The 19,436-nt window shown below is 44.2% G+C and overlaps 1 protein-coding gene across 1 annotated transcript in view; it reads left to right on the top strand.

Moving 5' to 3' along the window:
* The first annotated feature begins 1,026 nt into the window (after positions 1-1,026).
* The window catches only part of C8H2orf80 (chromosome 8 C2orf80 homolog), a 159,740-nt gene continuing 141,330 nt past the window's right edge, over positions 1,027-19,436 (top strand). Inside the window, exon 1 of the mRNA XM_044304482.1 lies at positions 1,027-1,089. The gene's annotated coding sequence lies outside the window, so the exon portion shown is untranslated. The remainder of the gene's footprint in view (positions 1,090-19,436) is intronic.

The following is a 19,436-nucleotide window of genomic DNA, read 5'->3' as shown; positions in this document are numbered from 1 at the left end:
ATAACCTTCCTAAGATGATGTCATGCTGATTGTATCCAGTCTGGATACATTTCGTGACCCACATGTTGCTTGGGCCTATCGGGGATCGTCTACTATGTTGCCATCGTTTCCGCCTACTTTTTGCGTCCAATAGCCTTCTCCGTCTCTTTTTCTATTTGCGCATGCACTTACTATAGTGCCGCCGGCTGGCCGTGCCTTCTACTGCGCATCTGCGAGGACTTGGGCTCAGCGCTCTCTTTGTGCGCTGAATCCGAGGGTGACGTACTTCCTATGCGCCTGCGTCCCTCTGTTGCTATGGTATCGCCGGCTGCTCATGACCTCTACTGCGCATCAGCGAACCTTAGAATCAGCGCTCCCGTTATGCACTGGACCTGAGGGGGACGGACTAGCTATGCGCCTGCGTTTCTCTATTGCATATTCTCCCTGGATTCGGTATCTAGGACTCATCACCTATAGAAGATATCTAAAGTGCACATTATCTGGCTGGCATCACTAATCTCTTTGACCAGTCATTACTTATATACATAGGTTACATAATTTATATATTGGATATTAATTGCGATTCTACCATTACTCAGACATCTGTAATTAGATTTTTGATATAATAGCTGCTCAATCTATTAGTGGCCTTTATCTGATTACTTGTTTTTACAAATATTAATTGAGATTTGATTACTAACTGTTGATAATTATTATTTATTATTAATACTTGATCCACTTTTTTATATATATATATATATATATATATATATAGAGTCTTCTTGTAACTGTTCATCATCTTGATTCACCTTAATGCTTCCTACTGGTCCTTTCCTACTGGTTCTGGACTATTCATTATTTATAAAGTGACCTTTTTCTTTTCTTTTTCCCTTTATTTAGATTTTGTTCCTTCTTATTTTCGCAATTTTTTTTATTTTTACCTTTTTGTTAGTTTTGTATTTATTGTTTTATGTTGATTATTTTTGTATTTATTTATTTTAATCTCTATGTTTACTAATTATTTTTTGTTTTTATTTTTAATTTCTAGGGGCTCACTTTAGATTGGTTCTACCTGCAAGATACTTCATCCGTCGGAGGATTCTCAGCTAGGTGAGTGTGCTGCTGTTTTGTGGACTTACATTTGGAGGCAGAAGATGGGGGGTGTAGACCCTCTATTTTTAACACATCCTTATGTTCCGTGTTTTTAGTCATAATTTTAAAGATACCCTGATATATAGCTGCTATCAGTCTCGCCCTATTTGCATGTTACTCTTATTTTTTTGTTGATGTTAATGTGTATATTTCATTACTTGTTCAGTAGACCAATATTAATTATACTGTATAAGTTCCTCTATGGAGGATACAAATGTGAACCCCTCATTCAGCCCATGGGGGGGCCAGGCTTTTGAGACGATGTATCCATCTCGTTTCTTCTTGCTGAAGTTTTCTGTCCAAATCTCCCATCCGCTGGCCCATCATCATTTTTTGAATTCCCCACACTGTCAATGTGTCTATGTTCCCTTTATGAACTGTTTTGACATGTCTTGATAGGGACGTATCAGATTCCATATTAATGGTGCTCAGGTGTTTCGATATACGCCGTCTTAATTCTTGGATAGTTTTTCCTATATATAATTTTGGGCACCCACATTGTATGGCATAAATTACCCCAGTGGATTTACAGTTGATGTATTCCCTAATTGTATATTTTTTGTTATCTACTGGATTGGTAAAGTCCTTTTTGGGCACCATTCTTGCACAGAAGGTGCATCCACCACAAGGATAAGAGCCTGTAGTGCTCAGCCATGTTTGTTTGCGTGATGTTTTCTCTAATGTATAATGGCACCAATTTATTTCTAAGATTGGGTCCCCTTCTATAGGTGATGGCTGTGTGGGGGGGGGAAATAATTTTTTTAAGTTCGTCATCTGCGAGTAAGATGTGCCAATGCTTGCTCAGTATATTCTGAATTTTGTTATATTGGCTATCATAATTTCCTATGCATCATACAATTTTTTTATTTTGTCGTTGATTTTTCACTTCAGAGAGTAATGCAATCCTATTGCTTTTTTTTAGCTTTATTATAGGCCCTATGTAATGTTTTTTTAGGGTAGCCTCTCTCCATAAATCTACCATATAGAAGTTTACACTCGTCTTCAAACGCGTCATCGGTGGAACAATTTCTCCTTGCCCGGAGGTATTGTCCTACCAGAATACCTCTTTTTAGAGGAGTTGGATGATGGCTATCCCAGTATAACAGATTATTTGTGGAAGTGGGCTTTCTATATATTGTAGTATCAATGCTGCCATTCCTGTCCAAGACAATAGTAAGATCTAAAAAGTTTAGCCTGTTGCTGTTGATCTCTGCTGTGAACTTGAGGCCTACCATATTGTTAATAAGTTTGTCAACAAAATTTTTAAATTGTGCTTCAGTGCCCTCCCATAGAATCAGGACGTCGTCTATGAAACAACCCCAAAATAAAATGTGCCTAGTGAAATCATTGTATTCTTCTGTGAAAACTATTCTCTCTTCCCACCACCCTAAAAATAAATTTGCGAAATTCGGTGCACATGTCGTCCCCATTGCAGTCCCGGTGATCTGTAAATAATACTTACTGTCAAAAATAAAATAATTGTGTGTTAATAAAAAGTGAAGTATAGATAAAACAAATTTATTGTGCTCATAATATTGTGTTCCTTTACTCTGTAAGTAGTATTTTATGGCCTCAAGATCAGATCACATTTTATGACCGATTTGTGCAGAAATCCATATCATTCCAAAGGGTTCACATACTTTCTCTTGCAACTGTACCTGCCCTGACCATGCTTTGCAGACCAGGTATCAGTGGTCAGATGGACCTTTGCCCCAACACTGTATGCCAGAGATGCCATGACTTCCTTTTCAATCACTGAGTAGAGGTTTGGGATTGCCTTATTTGAAAAAGAAAATTCGTCCGGGTAGCTTCCACTGTGGTGTCCCAATAGCGACAAATTTTTTGAAGGCCTCAGACTCCACCAGCTGGTATGGTAAAAGCTGGTGGGCTAAGAGTTCCGTCAAGCCAGCTGTCAGATGCTGGGCAAGGGGGTGACTCTGTGACATTGGCTTCTTAAGCTCAAACATTTTCTTTTACAGACACCTGACTGTGGGCAGATGAGATGGAACTGCTGAAGGTGAGAGGCGGAGTGGCGGGTGGTTGAGAGGGGGCAAGGAGGACAGCAGTGGTTGACGTGGCTGAAGATGCTGGACCAGGAGGAGGATGGTGGCTTTGAGCTTGTGTGCTGCTTCTACTCGTCATCATGTGTTGATCCCATGGGCGTTTGTGATGTGCGATCATGTGCCTTCGCAAAGCAGTTGTACCTAGGTGGGTGTTGGATTTCCCACGACTCAGTTTCTTTTGGCACAGGTCGCAAATGGCATTGCTGTTGTCAGAGGGAGACACACAAAAAGCTGCTGAGCTTTGCAATGACGGCATTCTGGTGGTGGCAACAGCATGCGTTGATTGGCAAGCTGTCTGGCTGACCCCGGGTGTCGATACATGCTGTCTGACTGTGCCACTAGCTCCTTGCGACGACCTCCCCCTGCTTCCAACTCGTCTCCTCCTTCTCTCTGTCTCCCCTTCTGAACTTTCCCCCTCTTCTTCTTCTCTTTGAGCAGGCACCCACATGGCATCCACAGACACATCGTCATCATCAACCACTTCACTTGTATCTGACACCTCAGCAAAGGAAGCAGCAGCGGGTACAACGACGTCCCTGTGTGTAATGCTGCCTGACTGAGACATATCCCTGTTATATACATCCCCTGGCAATAATGGTTGCGCATCACTAATTTCATCCAACTGATGTGTAAATAACTCCTCTGAGGGATCAAGTGAAGCGGCTGTGGTGGTAGTGGTGGTGGTGGCGGCGGGCGGGAGAGTGGTATCTTGAGAGGAGGTGACCAAAGCTGAGCTGGAGGAGGATAGTGCGTCAAGGTTCTTAGCGGAAGCTGTTGAAGATTGGGTGTCCTGTGTAAGCCAGTCAACTATTTTCTCAGAAATTTTTGGGGTTCAGGGTACATGGCCTCTGAACACTGGGCATTATTCCAGGGCCAGTGGAAATCACAGCACCACAACCACGACGGCCCCTGCGGGGTGGTCTGCCTCTGCCTGACATTGTTTTTTAGATAAGTGGTACTATGCGTGCAAGGTACTGTGCCACCCTATATAAGTTGTGGGCAGTGGGCACAGTACAGTCTGTGTGGGCCTGACACACACGGGCTTGCAATTTGCATAACATTTTTTAATATAATTTTTTTTATCTGCAAGGTATTTGAGTGAATGACACCCTGCAACGGTATGAGTGGAGGCCTAGCCAGTGGCCACACTACAGTCTATGTGGGCCTGACACACACGGGCTTGCAATTTGCAAATGTGATTATATCACAGAAATTTTTTAATATATATTTTTTATCTGCAAGGTATTTGAGTGAATGACACCCTGTAACGGTATGAGTGGAGGCCTAGACACTAGCCAGTGGCCACAATACAGTCTGTGTGAGCCTGACACACACAGGCTTGCAAATGTGATTATGTCACAGAAAAATGTTAAATATAATTTTTTTTATCTGCAAGGTATTTTCTGTCACACCCTGTATGAATGGTGTGCACGTGCTGTCTGTGACTGAGCCTGCAGCCTCTCACACACGGGCAGCCAGGCAACTGCAATATATATATATTTTTAAAAAAAAGCAGACTGATGTACCAGCCCTGAAAAGGGCTTTTTGGGGTGCTGTCAGGACGCTGTCCTTACAGCAGATGAGTCTGTGGACACAGAACAGTGCCCTTGACCTATTGAATCAGCAGCAGCAGCAGCAGCACTGTCCCTCCTCTCACTGTGAATGCAGCTTCCGAATGAATCTAAAATGGATGCTGTCCAGGAGGTGGGAGGGTCTGGGAGGTAGGGTCTGCTGCTGATTGGCTGGAATTTGTCTGTGAGGTACAGGGTCAAAGTTTACTCTAAGATGATGTATAGGGGGCGGACCGAACATCGCATATGTTCGCCCGCCACGGCGAACAAGCTATGTTCGCCGGGAACTATTCGCCGGCGAATAGTTCGGGACATCACTACAAAGGAATTCCTGTGGGAGAATTTGTACGTGCCCGCAGAAATTGCAGCACAGAGTTGGCATTTAATAGAGAATGTGAAATTATTTGGAAACGTCTGGAAATGAGGGGATATCCCCGTTGGATGCTTTCCAGGGGCCTTAATATTGCCAGAAATAAACTAAGATCAGATCTCTTGAGTAAAACATTAAATTATAATACAAATAATAATTATAGGAACAAAAATACTGGTGTAAACAAAAACATAGATAAAAAATAATAAAAACAAATGTAAATAATGGATGTTATACACCTACCATCAAACAAGACAGATAGTCCAAACCCACTCTTGTGCTAACATATAGCCGTCAATTTTCTGCAATAAAAAAAGTCATTGAGTAGTGTCTCCCCATTTTATATGAGGATAAGATACTCCGGGAAGTATTGAAGGATGGCTGTCGGATTGTGTCCAGAAGACCAAAAACTCTGGGCACAACATTTTTGCCATCTATGTATAAACCGGATTCCAAAAAAGTTGGGACACTAAACAAATTGTGAATAAAAACTGAATGCAATGATGTGGAGATGGCAAATGTCAATATTTTATCTGTAATAGAACGTAGATGACAGATCAAACGTTTAATCCGAGTAAATGTATCATTTTAAAGGAAAAATACGTTGATTCAAATTTTCACGGTGTCAACAAATCCCAAAATAGTTGGGACAAGTAACAATAAGAGGCTGGAAAAAGTAAATTTGAGCGTAACAAAGAGCTGGAAGACCAATTAACACTAATTAGGTCAATTGGCAACATGATTGGGTATAAAATGAGCTTCTCAGAGTGGCAGTGTCTCTCAGAAGCCAAGATGGGTAGAGGATCACCAATTCCCACAATGTTGCGCAGAAAGATAGTGGAGCAATATCAGAAAGGTGTTACCCAGCGAAAAATTGCAAAGACTTAGCATCTATCATCATCAAATGTGCATAACATCATCCGAACATTCAGAGAATCTAGAACAATCTCTTTGCGTAAGGCTCCATTAACACGTCCGTGGTGTGTTGCGGACCCGCAAATTGCGGGTTCGCAACACACCAGCCCGGCACCCCCATAGAAATGCCTATTCTTGTCCGCAAGCTGCGGACAAGAATAGGACATGTTCTATCTTTTGCAGAGCTGTGTGCTGTCTGCATCCATTCCGTCCCAATAGAGAATGAATGGGTCCGCACCCGTTCCACAAAATTGCGGAATGGATGCGGACACATTCTGCGGACGTGTGAATGGAGCCTTAGGGTCAAGGCCGTAATACCATACTGGATGCCCGTGATCTACGGGCTCTTAAACGAAACTGCACCACAAACAGGAATACTCAGGAATACTTCCAGAAAGCATTGTCAGTGAACACAATCCACCGTGCCATCCACCGTTGCCAGCTGAAACTCTACAGTGCAAAGAAGAAGCCATTTCTAAGCAAGATTCACAAGCTCAGGCGTTTTCACTGGGCCAGGGATCATTTAAAATGGAGTGTGGCAAAATAGAAGACTGTTCGACGAGTCACGATTCAAAGTTCTTTTTGGAAATCTGGGACGCCATGTCATCCAGACCAAAGAGGACAAGGACAACCGAAGTTGTTATCAACGCTCAGTTCAGAAGCCTGCATCTCTGATGGTATGGGGTTGCATGAGTGCGTGTGGCATGGGCAGCTTGCATGTCTGGAAAGGCACCATCAATGCAGAAAAATATATTCAGGTTCTAGAACAACATATGCTCCCATCCAGACGTCATCTATTTCAGGGAAGGGATATAATGCCAGACCACATTCTGCATCAATCACAACATCATGGCTGCGTAGGAGAAGGATCCGGGTACTGAAATGGCCAGTCTGCAGTCCAGATCTTTCACCTATAGAGAACATTTGGCGCATCATAAAGAGGAAGGTGCAACAAAGAAGGCCCAAGACGATTGAACAGTTAGAGACCTGTATTAGACAAGAATGGGAGAGCATTCCTATTTGTAAACTTGAGAAACTGGTCTCCTCGGTCCCCAGACATCTGTTGAGTGTTGTAAGAAGAAGGGGAGATGCCACACAGTGGTGAAAATGGCCTTGTCCCAACTTTTGGGGGATTTGTTGACACCATGAAATTCTGATTCAACATATTTTTCCCTTAAAATGGTACATTTTCTCAGTTTAAACTTTTGTTCCGTGATTTATGTTCTATTCTGAATAAAATATTAGAAGTTGGCACCTCCACATCACTGCATTCAGTTTTTATTCACGATTTGTATAGTGTCCCAACTTTTTGGGAATCCGGTTTGTACATATCAACACAAAAACAAACCCCAGCAACTTGGTTAAAATACACAGGATTTTCAAAATGTGGGATCCATCCTTGCAAAACATGCAAAGTAGCGTGTATAATAAAAGAATTTCATAATTCGACACATACTGAAATTTTCCCTATGAAGAGTTATTAACTGTAATACCATAGGAGTAATTTATATTATCTCATGCACATTGTGCGATCTTATGTACGTGGGCAGTACTAGCAGGAAAAATAAGGAAAGATTAGGAGACCATTTAAATTACATCTCTAACCCCACAACCACTGGAGTATCTAATGCAGCAAATCATTTTATCAACATACATAATCGCAGTCTCAATGGATTTAGCACATTTGTAATCGAGAGAGTTACAGTCCTGGTCAGGGAATGCGACATTAAACAACATTTTTTTTTTGCGTGAAGCCTTCTGGATTTGGAGACTTAACCCCTTAAGGACACAGGGCGTACCGGTACGCCCTATTTCCCGAGTCCTTAAGGACCAAGGGCGTACCGGTACGTCCTGACTTAAAATCGGCATTCCGGCGCCGCGGGGGTTAATCGGAACGGGATTTCGGCTGAAATCATTCAGCCGGCATCCCGTAACAACGCAGGGGGGGGTCATTTGACCCCCCCGTATCGGCGATCGCAGAAAACCGCAGGTCAATTCAGACCTGCGGTTTTCTGCGTTTCCGGTCCATTCGGGTGTCCGGTGACCCGATGAACCGGAAAAAGACTGCGATCGGTGGCGTAATTATACACCACCAATCGCAGTCCGAGGATTTGAGGAGGCGGTGCTGGCCCTGGTGCTGAACACTGCTGTCCAGGGTGCTGATTGGTGCAGGGGAGAGAGGCGCGAGATTCAAACTTCCTGCGCTCCTCTCTCCCCTCCTCTTCCTGTTCTGCACGAGCACCCGGCAGCATCGTCCAGCACCAGCTCCTGTGTCCCCCTAATCGCCATCCATCACCCTCCTGCACCCATCGCCACCCAGGTAGGTTAGGGTCAGTGAGGGAGAGGCATCGTTAGGCAGGGAAAGAAGGGAAAAGTTAGTTAGGAAAAAAAAAAAAAAAAAACTTTTAACTTTTACACAAAACTTTTTTTTGATCCATCTATCAGACCCCAGACCCCCCCCTGCCACTTGCCCCCCCCCTACCAGCCCCCCACCACCACCAGCCCCCCCACCCCCTCCACCCATCCCCCCACCACTCCCCCCAACCCCCCCCCCCCACCACCACCACTAGCCCCCTCACCACCACTTTTTTTTCTGCGTTCGCTGACTGGTCGGCACTTTTTAGCGTCCGTCCACTGTTAGCGCATCGCCTGCCCCACCGCTGATCAGCGTTGTACCGCTAATCAGCAACTTTTTTTTTTTCCTAACACTTGCCCTTTTTTCCTTTTTTTAGTACGCGAACACCCGTTGCCCCCACACACACGCACATATAATAAAGTTTTACACACACGCACACCTACACGCACACACACCCATGGCCCGCCGGGTGTTCTCGGCCGAGGAGGCATATGCCCAGATTGCCTCCGACTCCGAGAGCCCCAGTGAGGATGAGGATGACCCCACATTCCTCTTATCATCAGCATCCTCCTCATCATCATCGGATGACGATGAGCCACCAAGGCGGCGGAGACGCCGCCAGGCGGAGCCAGGGGCCGCACATGCTAGGGATCCTGTGGCCCACCCTAGTACGAGCCGCCCTGGGGTTCGTACTGGTTTCCCGGCCCACCAAATAAGTTCACCGGAGACCCCTGCCGATGAACTTAGCTGGTGTCCCCCAGTGGACTTTGAGCCTGAGATTCCGGATTTCGCTGGCAATCCTGGAATCCAGATTCCCACAGTGGGGTTTACTGAAATTGACTATTTTAGTTTTTTTTTCAGTAACCCACTGGTGAATTTGATGGTGGAGCAGACGAATCTGTACGCCCAACAGTTCGTCGCTCAAAACCCAGGCTCAGTTTTGGCTAGACCCGGTGGCTGGACGCCGGTCAGTGCAGCCGAAATGAGGACATTTTGGGGCCTCGTGCTGCATATGGGTCTAGTCCAAAAACCCAGTGTCAGGCAATACTGGAGTGGGGACGTCCTGTACCAGACCCCACTGTACAGTATGGTCATGACACGCTCCCGGTTTGAGGCCATCCGGAAATGTCTGCATTATTCCGATAATGCAGCATGTCCACCCCGAGGTGATCCTGCCTATGACCGGCTGTATAAGATACGGCCTGTCATCGATCACTTTGGGGCCACATTTCAGCAGGCCTACGTACCTGGAAGGGAGGTCGCGGTTGATGAGTCGCTCATTGCGTTCAAGGGGAGACTCAGTTTCCGCCAATATATTCCCACAAAGCGAGCGAGGTATGGCGTGAAGCTATACAAAATTTGTGAGAGTACCTCAGGGTACACTTACAAATTTCGTGTGTACGAGGGGCGAGATTCCCGTATTCAACCCCCAGAATGTCCCCCCACTCTGGGTGTTAGCGGGAAACTCGTGTGGGACCTTATGTACCCACTGCTGGATAATGGTTACCACTTGTACGTGGATAACTTTTATACCAGCATTCCCTTGTTCAGGTCCCTTGCCGCCAGATCTACGTTCGCTTGTGGGACCGTGCGGAAAAATCAGCGCGGCCTCCCTGCCTACCCCCTCCAGGTACCTATCCCCAGGGGTGAGACCCGTGCACTTACCAGTGGAAACCTGTTGCTGGTCAGGTATAAGGACAAGAGGGATGTCCTTATGCTGTCCACAATCCACGGTAACGGCACCACCCCAGTCCCTGTGCGAGGTACCGCGGCAACGGTCCTCAAGCCCGATTGTATCGTCGACTACAATCGGTATATGGGAGGAGTTGATCTCTCGGATCAAGTCCTCACGCCATATAACGCCATGCGCAAAACCCGGGCATGGTACAAAAAAGTTGCGGTCTACTTGGTGCAGGTTGCCATGTACAACTCTTTTGTACTATCCCGAAGCGCTGGCAGCACAGGGACATTCCTCCAATTCTATGAGGCAGTCCTCAAGGACCTGATCTTTTCGGACCGGGAAAGAGCAGGCCGGAGTACCTCGGGAACTGGAGGCGCCCGGATCGTCCCTGGCCAACACTTTCCAGGTGTGGTCCCCCATACTGGAAAGAAGGGACGAACCCAAAAAAAGTGCAGAGTGTGTCGCAGGAGGGGGATACGGAAGGACACCACCACTCAGTGCGACACGTGCCCCGATCATCCGGGCCTCTGCGTTATCGATTGCTTCAGGGAGTATCACACTTCCATGGAGTACTAAATTTTTATAATCCCCAACAGTTCACTAGAGAACATAAAACACTATGGCTCTCAGACTTTGGAGACACGAAAACTATTTTTCTTTCCCCCAAAAATATTAGTTTTAGTGCAGGCATCCTCAAACTGCGGCCCTCCAGATGTTGTAAAACTATAACTCCCAGCATGCCCAGACAACCTACAGCCATCAGCAGGGCATGGTGGGAATTGTAGTTTTACAACATCTGGAGGGCCGCAGTTTTAGGATGCCTGCTTAGTGTCTCCAAAGTCTGAGAGCCATACATATTGGGCATCGTCGCGTGCGTAAAAGTCGTTGCTATAAAAATAACTTTTGACCAAACGCCTCGGATGAACGGTGTTAAAAATATAAAATAAAAACGGTGCCAAAACACCTATTTTTGGGCAAAATTTCAATTTAAATCCATTTTGCCGGTAATAAAGCAAGGGTTAACAGCCAAACAAAACTAAATATTTATTGCCCCGATTCTGTCGTTTGCAGAAACACCCCATATGTGGTCGTAAATGGCTATATAGCCGCACGGCAGGGCATAGAACGAAGGGAACGCCATACGGTTTCTGGAAGGCAGATTTTGATGGACAGTTTTTTTTTTGACACCATGTCCCATTAGAAGCCCCCCCTGATGTAGCCCAGACTAGAAACTCCAAAAAAGTGACCCCATCTAAGAAACTACACCCCTCAAGGTATTCAAAAGTTACTTTACAAACTATGTTAACCCTTTAGGTGTTCCACAAAACTAAATAGCGAATGTAGAAACAATTTTAGATTTTAATTTTTTTGTTACATTGCCTCAAAAAAGAGTAATATAGAGCAACCAAATATCAAATTTACCCCAAAAATAGTCCCAAAACAACAACCACCTTATCCCGTAGTTTCCTAGATGGGGTCACTTTTATGGAGTTTCTACTCTAGGGGTGCATCAGGGGGCTTGAAAGGGTACATGGTGTAAATAAACCAGTCCAGCAAAATCTGCCTTCCAAAAACCATATGGCGTTCCCCTTCTTCTATGTCCTGCCGTTTAGCCAAATAGTAGTTTACCACCACATATGGGGTGTTTCTGCAAACTACAGAATCAGGGCAACCCATTTTGAGTGTTGTTTGGCAGTTAACCCTTGTTTTACTCCTAGAAAAAATTGATTATATTGGAAAATTTTCCAAAAAATTGAAATTTCATAATTGTTTCTCCATCTGCCATTAACTCTTGTGGAACACCTAAAGGGTTAACAAAGTTTGTAAACCCAGTTTTGAATACCTTGAGGGGTGTACTTTCTTAGATGGAGTCACTTTTTTGAAATTTCTATTCTAGGGGTGCAACAGGGGGCTTCAAATGGGACATGGTATAAACAAAACCAGTCCTGCAAAATCTGCCTTCCAAAACCCATATGGTGTTCCCCTCCTTCTATGTGCTACCGTTCGGCCAAACAGTAGTTTACGACCACATATGGGGTGTTTTTGCAAACTACAGAATCAGGGCAACCCATTTTGAGTGTTGTTTGGCAGTTAACCCTTGTTTTACTCCTAGAAAAAATTGATTATATTGGAAAATTTTCCAAAAAATTGAAATTTCATAATTGTTTCTCCATCTGCCATTAACTCTTGTGGAACACCTAAAGGGTTAACAAAGTTTGTAAACCCAGTTTTGAATACCTTGAGGGGTGTACTTTCTTAGATGGAGTCACTTTTTTGAAATTTCTATTCTAGGGGTGCAACAGGGGGCTTCAAATGGGACATGGTATAAACAAAACCAGTCCTGCAAAATCTGCCTTCCAAAACCCATATGGTGTTCCCCTCCTTCTATGTGCTACCGTTCGGCCAAACAGTAGTTTACGACCACATATGGGGTGTTTTTGCAAACTACAGAATCAGGGCAACCCATTTTGAGTGTTGTTTGGCAGTTAACCCTTGTTTTACTCCTAGAAAAAATTGATTATATTGGAAAATTTTCCAAAAAATTGAAATTTCATAATTGTTTCTCCATCTGCCATTAACTCTTGTGGAACACCTAAAGGGTTAACAAAGTTTGTAAACCCAGTTTTGAATACCTTGAGGGGTGTACTTTCTTAGATGGAGTCACTTTTTTGAAATTTCTATTCTAGGGGTGCAACAGGGGGCTTCAAATGGGACATGGTATAAACAAAACCAGTCCTGCAAAATCTGCCTTCCAAAACCCATATGGTGTTCCCTTCCTTCTATGTGCTACCGTTCGGCCAAACAGTAGTTTACGACCACATATGGGGTGTTTTTGCAAACTACAGAATCAGGGCAACCCATTTTGAGTGTTGTTTGGCAGTTAACCCTTATTTTACTCCTGGAAAAAATTTATTATATTGGAAAATTTTCCAAAAAATAGAAATTTCAAAATTGTTTCTCCATCTGCCATTAACTCTTGTGGAACACCTAAAGGGTTAATAAAGTTTGAAAAAACAGTTTTGAATACCTTGAGGGGTGTAGTTTCTAGAATGGGGTCATTTTTGGGAGGTTTCTATTATCTAAGCCTCACAATATGACTTCAAACCTGAACTGGTCCATAAAAAGTGGGATTTTGAAGATTTCTCAAAAATTTCAAAATTTGCTTCTAAACTTCTAAGCCTTGTAACATCCCCAAAAAATAAAATATCATTCCCAAAATGCTACAAACATGAAGTAGACATATGGGGAATGTAAAGTCATCACAATTTTTGGGGGTATTACTATGTATTACAGAAGTAGAGAAACTGAAACTTTGAAATTTGCTAATTTTTCAAAATTTTTGGTAAAAAATGTATTTTTTTATGCAAAAAAAATAACTTTTTTGACCCAATTTTAGCAGTGTCATGAAGTACAATATGTGACGAAAAAACAATCTCAGAACGGCCTGGGTAAGTCAAAGCGTTTGAAAGTTATGAGCACTTAAAGTGACACTGGTCAGATTTGCAAAAAATGGCCCGGTCCTTAAGGTGAAAATGAGCCCGGTCCTTAAGGGGTTAATACTCTATATCCACAAGGTCTGAACATGAAAAAAGAATTGATGTACCTATATTGAGTTCATATATAGATAACATCAAAACCTTTTACATTGTTTTTATATCTGTTTTATATATATATATATATATATATATATATATATATGTATATATATATATATATATATATATATATATACATATACAGTTGTGGCCAAAAGTTTTGAGAATTATATAAATATTGGAAATTGGAAAAGTTTCTGCTTAAGTTTTTATAATAGCAATTTGCATATACTCCAGAATGTTATGAAGAGTGATCAGATGAATTGCATAGTCCTTTGCCATGAAAATTTACTTAATCCCCCCAAAAACTTTCCACTGCATTTCATTGCTGTCATTAAAGGACCTGCTGAGATCATTTCAGTAATCGTCTTGTTAACTCACGTGAGGATGTTGACGAGCACAAAGCTGGAGATCATTATGTCAGGCTGAATGGGTTAAAATGGCAGACTTGACCTGTTAAAAGGAGGGTGATGCTTGAAATCATTGTTCTTCCATTGTTAACCATGGTGACCTGCAAAGAAACGCGTTGTCATGGCAGACAGGATATCAGATACACAGAAAAATAAACAAACAAGTATCTAGGCAAGAAGCTGGGGATCAGGGTCACCTCCTGACACTTCCCTACCAGCTCTCCCTATACTGCTATGCCCATGTTCAGACCCTTAAGGTGGGAATAACGTGTCCTCATGCCTGGGCTGCAAATACCCTAAAATCCCTGAGATGGTGAAGGGGAATAGAGCCAGCCTGCTCCCTCAGAACCTGGAGGGGACAGGCGTCACTCCAACAGCCTAGACAGAAAACAACAAGCAACTTATCTTTTCTGAGCAGGAAAAGCCAATCCTTCCTTCCTTGCTTCCACAAAGCCAGACAGAAGCTATAACCCACATTAATTTAAACCAATGACCCCACCCAGTGCACCTGAAGGGAGGCGGCTCTAGCTCGACTTCAAAACAAAACAAAAGATTAGACACGTGCTGCTAATCTGGCAGACCTCCGCACGTAGCCTGAGCAGGGCATGACAGTACCCCCCCTTCTATGGGTGACTTCCGGACACCCTGGAACCAACGTTATCCGGGTGGGATCTGTGAAAAGCTCTCACCAGTTGGCTGACACTGACATCCAACGCCGGAACCCACATCCTTTCTTCAGGGCCGTATCCCTTCCAGTGTACCAGGTACTGAAGGGCACCACAAAGAACTTAAGACCTGTGGAACACATCATGGATCCTCCAAGTCTGCGGAAGATCCAGCCGAAACGCTACTGGGTTGACGACCGCAGATATTTTGTGCGGTCCAATAAATCTTGGACCCAGTTTCCAAGATAGCACTCTCAGTTTAATATTTTTAGTAGACAACCACACCAGATCACTCACACACAGGTCCGGACCAGTCACACGTCTCTTGTCAGCCATTTGCTTATACCTCTCACCCATCTTCTCCAAATTCACTTGGATCCTCCGCCAGATAGAAGACAAGGCAGAAGAAAATATCTCCTCCTCTTGCATCCCAGAGGAACTAGTCCCAGAAAAGGTACCAAACTGAGGATGAAAACCGTATGCGCCAAAAAATGGCGACTTACCCGTGGACTCCTGCCTAAGGTTATTCAAAGCAAACTCTGCTACAGACAAGAATGAGGACCAGTCCTCCTGATTCTCAGCCACAAAGCACCTCAAGTAGGTCTCCAGGTTTTGATTAGTACGCTCTGTCTGCCCATTCGACTGCGGATGAAAAGCCGAAGAGAAAGAAAGTTGAATACCAAGCCGAGAGCAGAACGCCCTCCAAAACCTGGAGACAAACTGCGTGCCCCTATCAGAGACCACATCCGAAGGAATACTTGCAATTTCACGATATTATCAACAAAAATCTGCGCAAGAGTCTTGGCATTGGGCAGACTAGCTAACGATATAAAGTGAGCCATTTTACTAAAATGGTCAACAACCACCAAAATTACTGTTTCCCCGGAGGAACTTGGCAGATCCGTAATAAAGTCCATAGATAAGTGCGTCCAAGGACGAGACGGAATGGACAAAGGAAGAAGTGAACCATGTCGAGTATGAACAACCTTTGACCGTGCACAGGTTTCACAAGCTGCCACGTAATCCTCAATGCTCTTACGTAACCTGGACCACCAGAACCTCCGGGACACAAGATCAAAGGTGGACTTACCACCAGGATGTCCAGCAAGGACAGTATCGTGATGTTCCTTGAATACCTTGTATCGCAGTCCATCAGGAACAAACAACCGCCCTGGGGGACAAGAACCAGGAGCCCCCTCCTGGGCTCCCAACACCTCCATCTCCAATTCGGGTACAGGGTGGAGACCATCACCCCATCAGCCAAAATCGGAGCAGGATCCTCTGAATCACATCCCCCAGGAAAACTGGGAGACAGTTTTTGATGTTTTTGACCCCCGGGTGAAAAGTAACCACAAAATTGAACCTGTGACCATCTGGCCTGTCTAGAGTTCAGACGCTTGGCAGATTGCAGGTAAGCCAAATTCTTATGATCCGTATATACTGTAACGGGGTGCGATGCCCCCTCCAACTAGTGACGCCATTCCTCAAAGGCCAATTTGATGGCCAGCAATTCTCTATCTCCCACATCATAATTCCTCTCGGCGACCAAGAGCTTCTTAGAAAAAAAAGCATGGAACCCATTTGCCAGGAGATGAACCCTGCAACAGCACTGCTCCAACCCCCACTTCTGATGTATCAACCTACACCACGAATGGCTGAGACACATCGGGCTGCACCAGAATGGGAGCAGACGCAAAACATTCCTTAATAGTGGCAAAGGCCTGCAATGCCTCATCCGACAGGACAGAGACGTCGGCGCCCTTCTTAGTCATATCGGTCAGAGGTCTTACAATGGTAGAATAGTTCAAAATAAATTTTCTATAATAATTAATAAATCCCAAAAACCGCATCAAAGCTTTTTGATTCTCCGGTCAGTCCCATTCCAGAACTGCCTGAACCTTTTCGGGGTCCATACGAAAACCGGAGTCAGAAAGCAGATATCCCAGAAACAGAAGCTCCTGCACAGAAAACACACATTTCTCCAATTTGGCATATAATTTATTCTCCCGAAGGATCATCAAAACCTGTTTCACGTGATCCTGATGGGTCTTCCGATTAGGAGAGTAAATTAAAATGTCATCTAAATAAACTACCACGAACCTCCCCACAAAATGATGAAAAATATAATTGACGAATCGCTGAAATACCGCTGGTGAGTTTGTCAACCCAAAAGGCATAACCAGATTCTCGAAATGACCCTTGTGCGTTTTGAAGGCCGTTTTCCACTCATTCCCCTCCTTGATTCTGATCAGATTGTAGGCCCCTCTAAAATCCAACTTGGAGAACACCTTGGCCCCAACAATCTGATCAAAAAGATCGGAGATCAAAGGAAGGGGATACGGATCACGGACCGTAATACGGTTCAATTCCCGGAAATCCAAACAAGATCTCAGCGATCCATCCTTTTTCTTTACAAAGAAAAAACCTACTGCCACCGGAGACTTAGATGGCCTAATATGACCTTTTGCCAAACTCTCGGCAATATACTTCCAAATGACCTCTCTTTCGGATTGAGAAAGATTGTAAAGCCGAGACCTTAGCAACTTAGCCCCTGGTATGAGATTCACTGGACAATCATAGTCACGGTGAGGGGGCAATTCCTGAGCCCCACCCTCCAAAAGACATCCGCAAAATGTGAGAGATGCTGAGGTAGAGCTTTAGTAGACAAACTAGAGATAGATGTGCCAAGACAATTATCCGAACAAAATTCACTCCAACCAGTGATCTGTCTTGCCTGCCAATCTATAATTGGGTTATGTTTTGTCAACCACGGTAACTCTAAGACTATAGGAGCGGGCAAGTCCTTCATGACAAAACAAGACATAACCTCAACATGTGAATCACCCACCCTTAACTGAATACCATGAGCAATATGAGTGAGACTCCTTTGAGAAAGAGGGGAAGAATCAATTGCAAAAACCAGAATCTCTCATTTTAAAGTGCAAGTACTTAGCCCCAGACTTTGAAGAAAAAGAGAATCAATAAGGTTTACCCCAGCACCACAGTCAATGAATACTTTAACAAAAAAATTCTTGAGTCTAGCGCCACCATAGCTGGAAGGAGAAAACGAGTAATACAGGGAGCTTGCATGCCTGCTTGCTCCACCACCCCATTCACGCTACCAAGAGTCAGGAAGTTTTTTTTTTTTTCTCTTTCTCATCAACATGCAGTTTAACAAAAGGACAAGCAAAAATAAAATGACCACTTTTCCCACAGTAGTAACATAGTTTATGCAATCTCCTAAAGTCTCTACTTCCAGAATGGAAAGACACCTGACCCAGCTGCATGGGTTCCTCCCTTACCCTAGAGTTACATGTCATATCACCCTGGTCTTCATTCTGGAGGAATAATCTTTAAAACATAACATTTAATGTCTTTGCTAATAAAAAATCCTTGATACAATGTGTGAAAAAAGAAGAAAAGATGAATATAGTGAGATGAACACGGTGTAGGACCATTAATGGCTTAGGCCCATGGTCATCTCAGTATATTGATATTAAATTTGAGTGCGCGGCGGCACTGAGAGGGTAACCAGTGTGTCCTACCGGTACCCAGGGAAGGATGTAGGCTGCTTCAACACACGATATTCCGGTAGTCGTTCTTCCTGTATGGATGGTCGGATGAATCTGATAGGGAGATAGCAACCGGCTGACAGTCTAACACATGTGTGTAGGGTCCCTAAGGAAATCCTATGGCTGTCTAACCGATACCCTAAAAACTAGAAGTGTGGTAGCAGCCTGACCACAGGGCACTCGTCCTTGAAAGGACGACCCTGTCTGGAACCTTTCCCTAACTCTATTAACTATATGTCCCTAACTATGCATGAACATTGTCCCTACAAGCATGTTTCACTGCCAGGACATTAGGCAGTTCATCAGGGGAGATGATATAAAGCAGGTCAATCCCAAATGAAATGGTAATACCTGATGACCAAAAATGACACAGTCAGTCAAAGTGGTCAGTAGGTGCACGAGGATGGTCGGCTCCTGTGTGGGCTACCCCATAGATAAGGGGTTAGGAATAATGCAGTAAACCGATGTGTGTAGCTGCATATGGGACGCCAACTAACCTGGCGTTCGTTCCTGATTTAAATAGCCCAGTTCCCGCTTCTGATGACGTCAGTGCCAGACGTCAGGTGGCGCAGCGCTCGCCCGCACGTAGGCGTCGCGCATGCGCACAACACAGAGTTGGAACGAGGCTTGGGGCGCAGGACAAGTGCCTGATGCGAGATGCACTTCTGCGCATGCGCGAACTCGCATAAGATATCGCGAGATCGCGGAAGCTGATGCCAACAACGAGAGAAGTTGGAGGCGACTCGGGTATTTGATGCTTCAAAGTCTGCATATGTTGTACCCACGATCGGACAATCATAGGTACAGCTAAGCATATTAAACCACAATCGGCTCTTATTTATAGATATTTGGGGCTATTCTTCCCAAGTGGGGTCGAAACCGCTGACGGACAGTAAAAAAGCACAGCGACAGGTCATAGAAGGTGGTCACAGGAGATAAGATAATATCTCATATAGGTTCTTGGTCAACATGAGTACATAACCTATAGCCTGATATTGCAAGGTTAAGGTACAATTGGTTGTTATCAAGTGGGTGTTCAAACTCACACATAAGTTAGAAAGTATTGTCTCAGGTACTTCAAAGATAACAAAAGATGGTAAGAAAAA

This window comes from Bufo gargarizans, chromosome 8 (genome assembly GCF_014858855.1).
Source record: "Bufo gargarizans isolate SCDJY-AF-19 chromosome 8, ASM1485885v1, whole genome shotgun sequence".
Taxonomy (NCBI): Eukaryota; Metazoa; Chordata; class Amphibia; order Anura; family Bufonidae; genus Bufo; species Bufo gargarizans.
The sequence above is the reverse complement of the archived record's forward strand: the minus strand, read 5'-3'. Positions and strand labels throughout refer to the sequence as shown.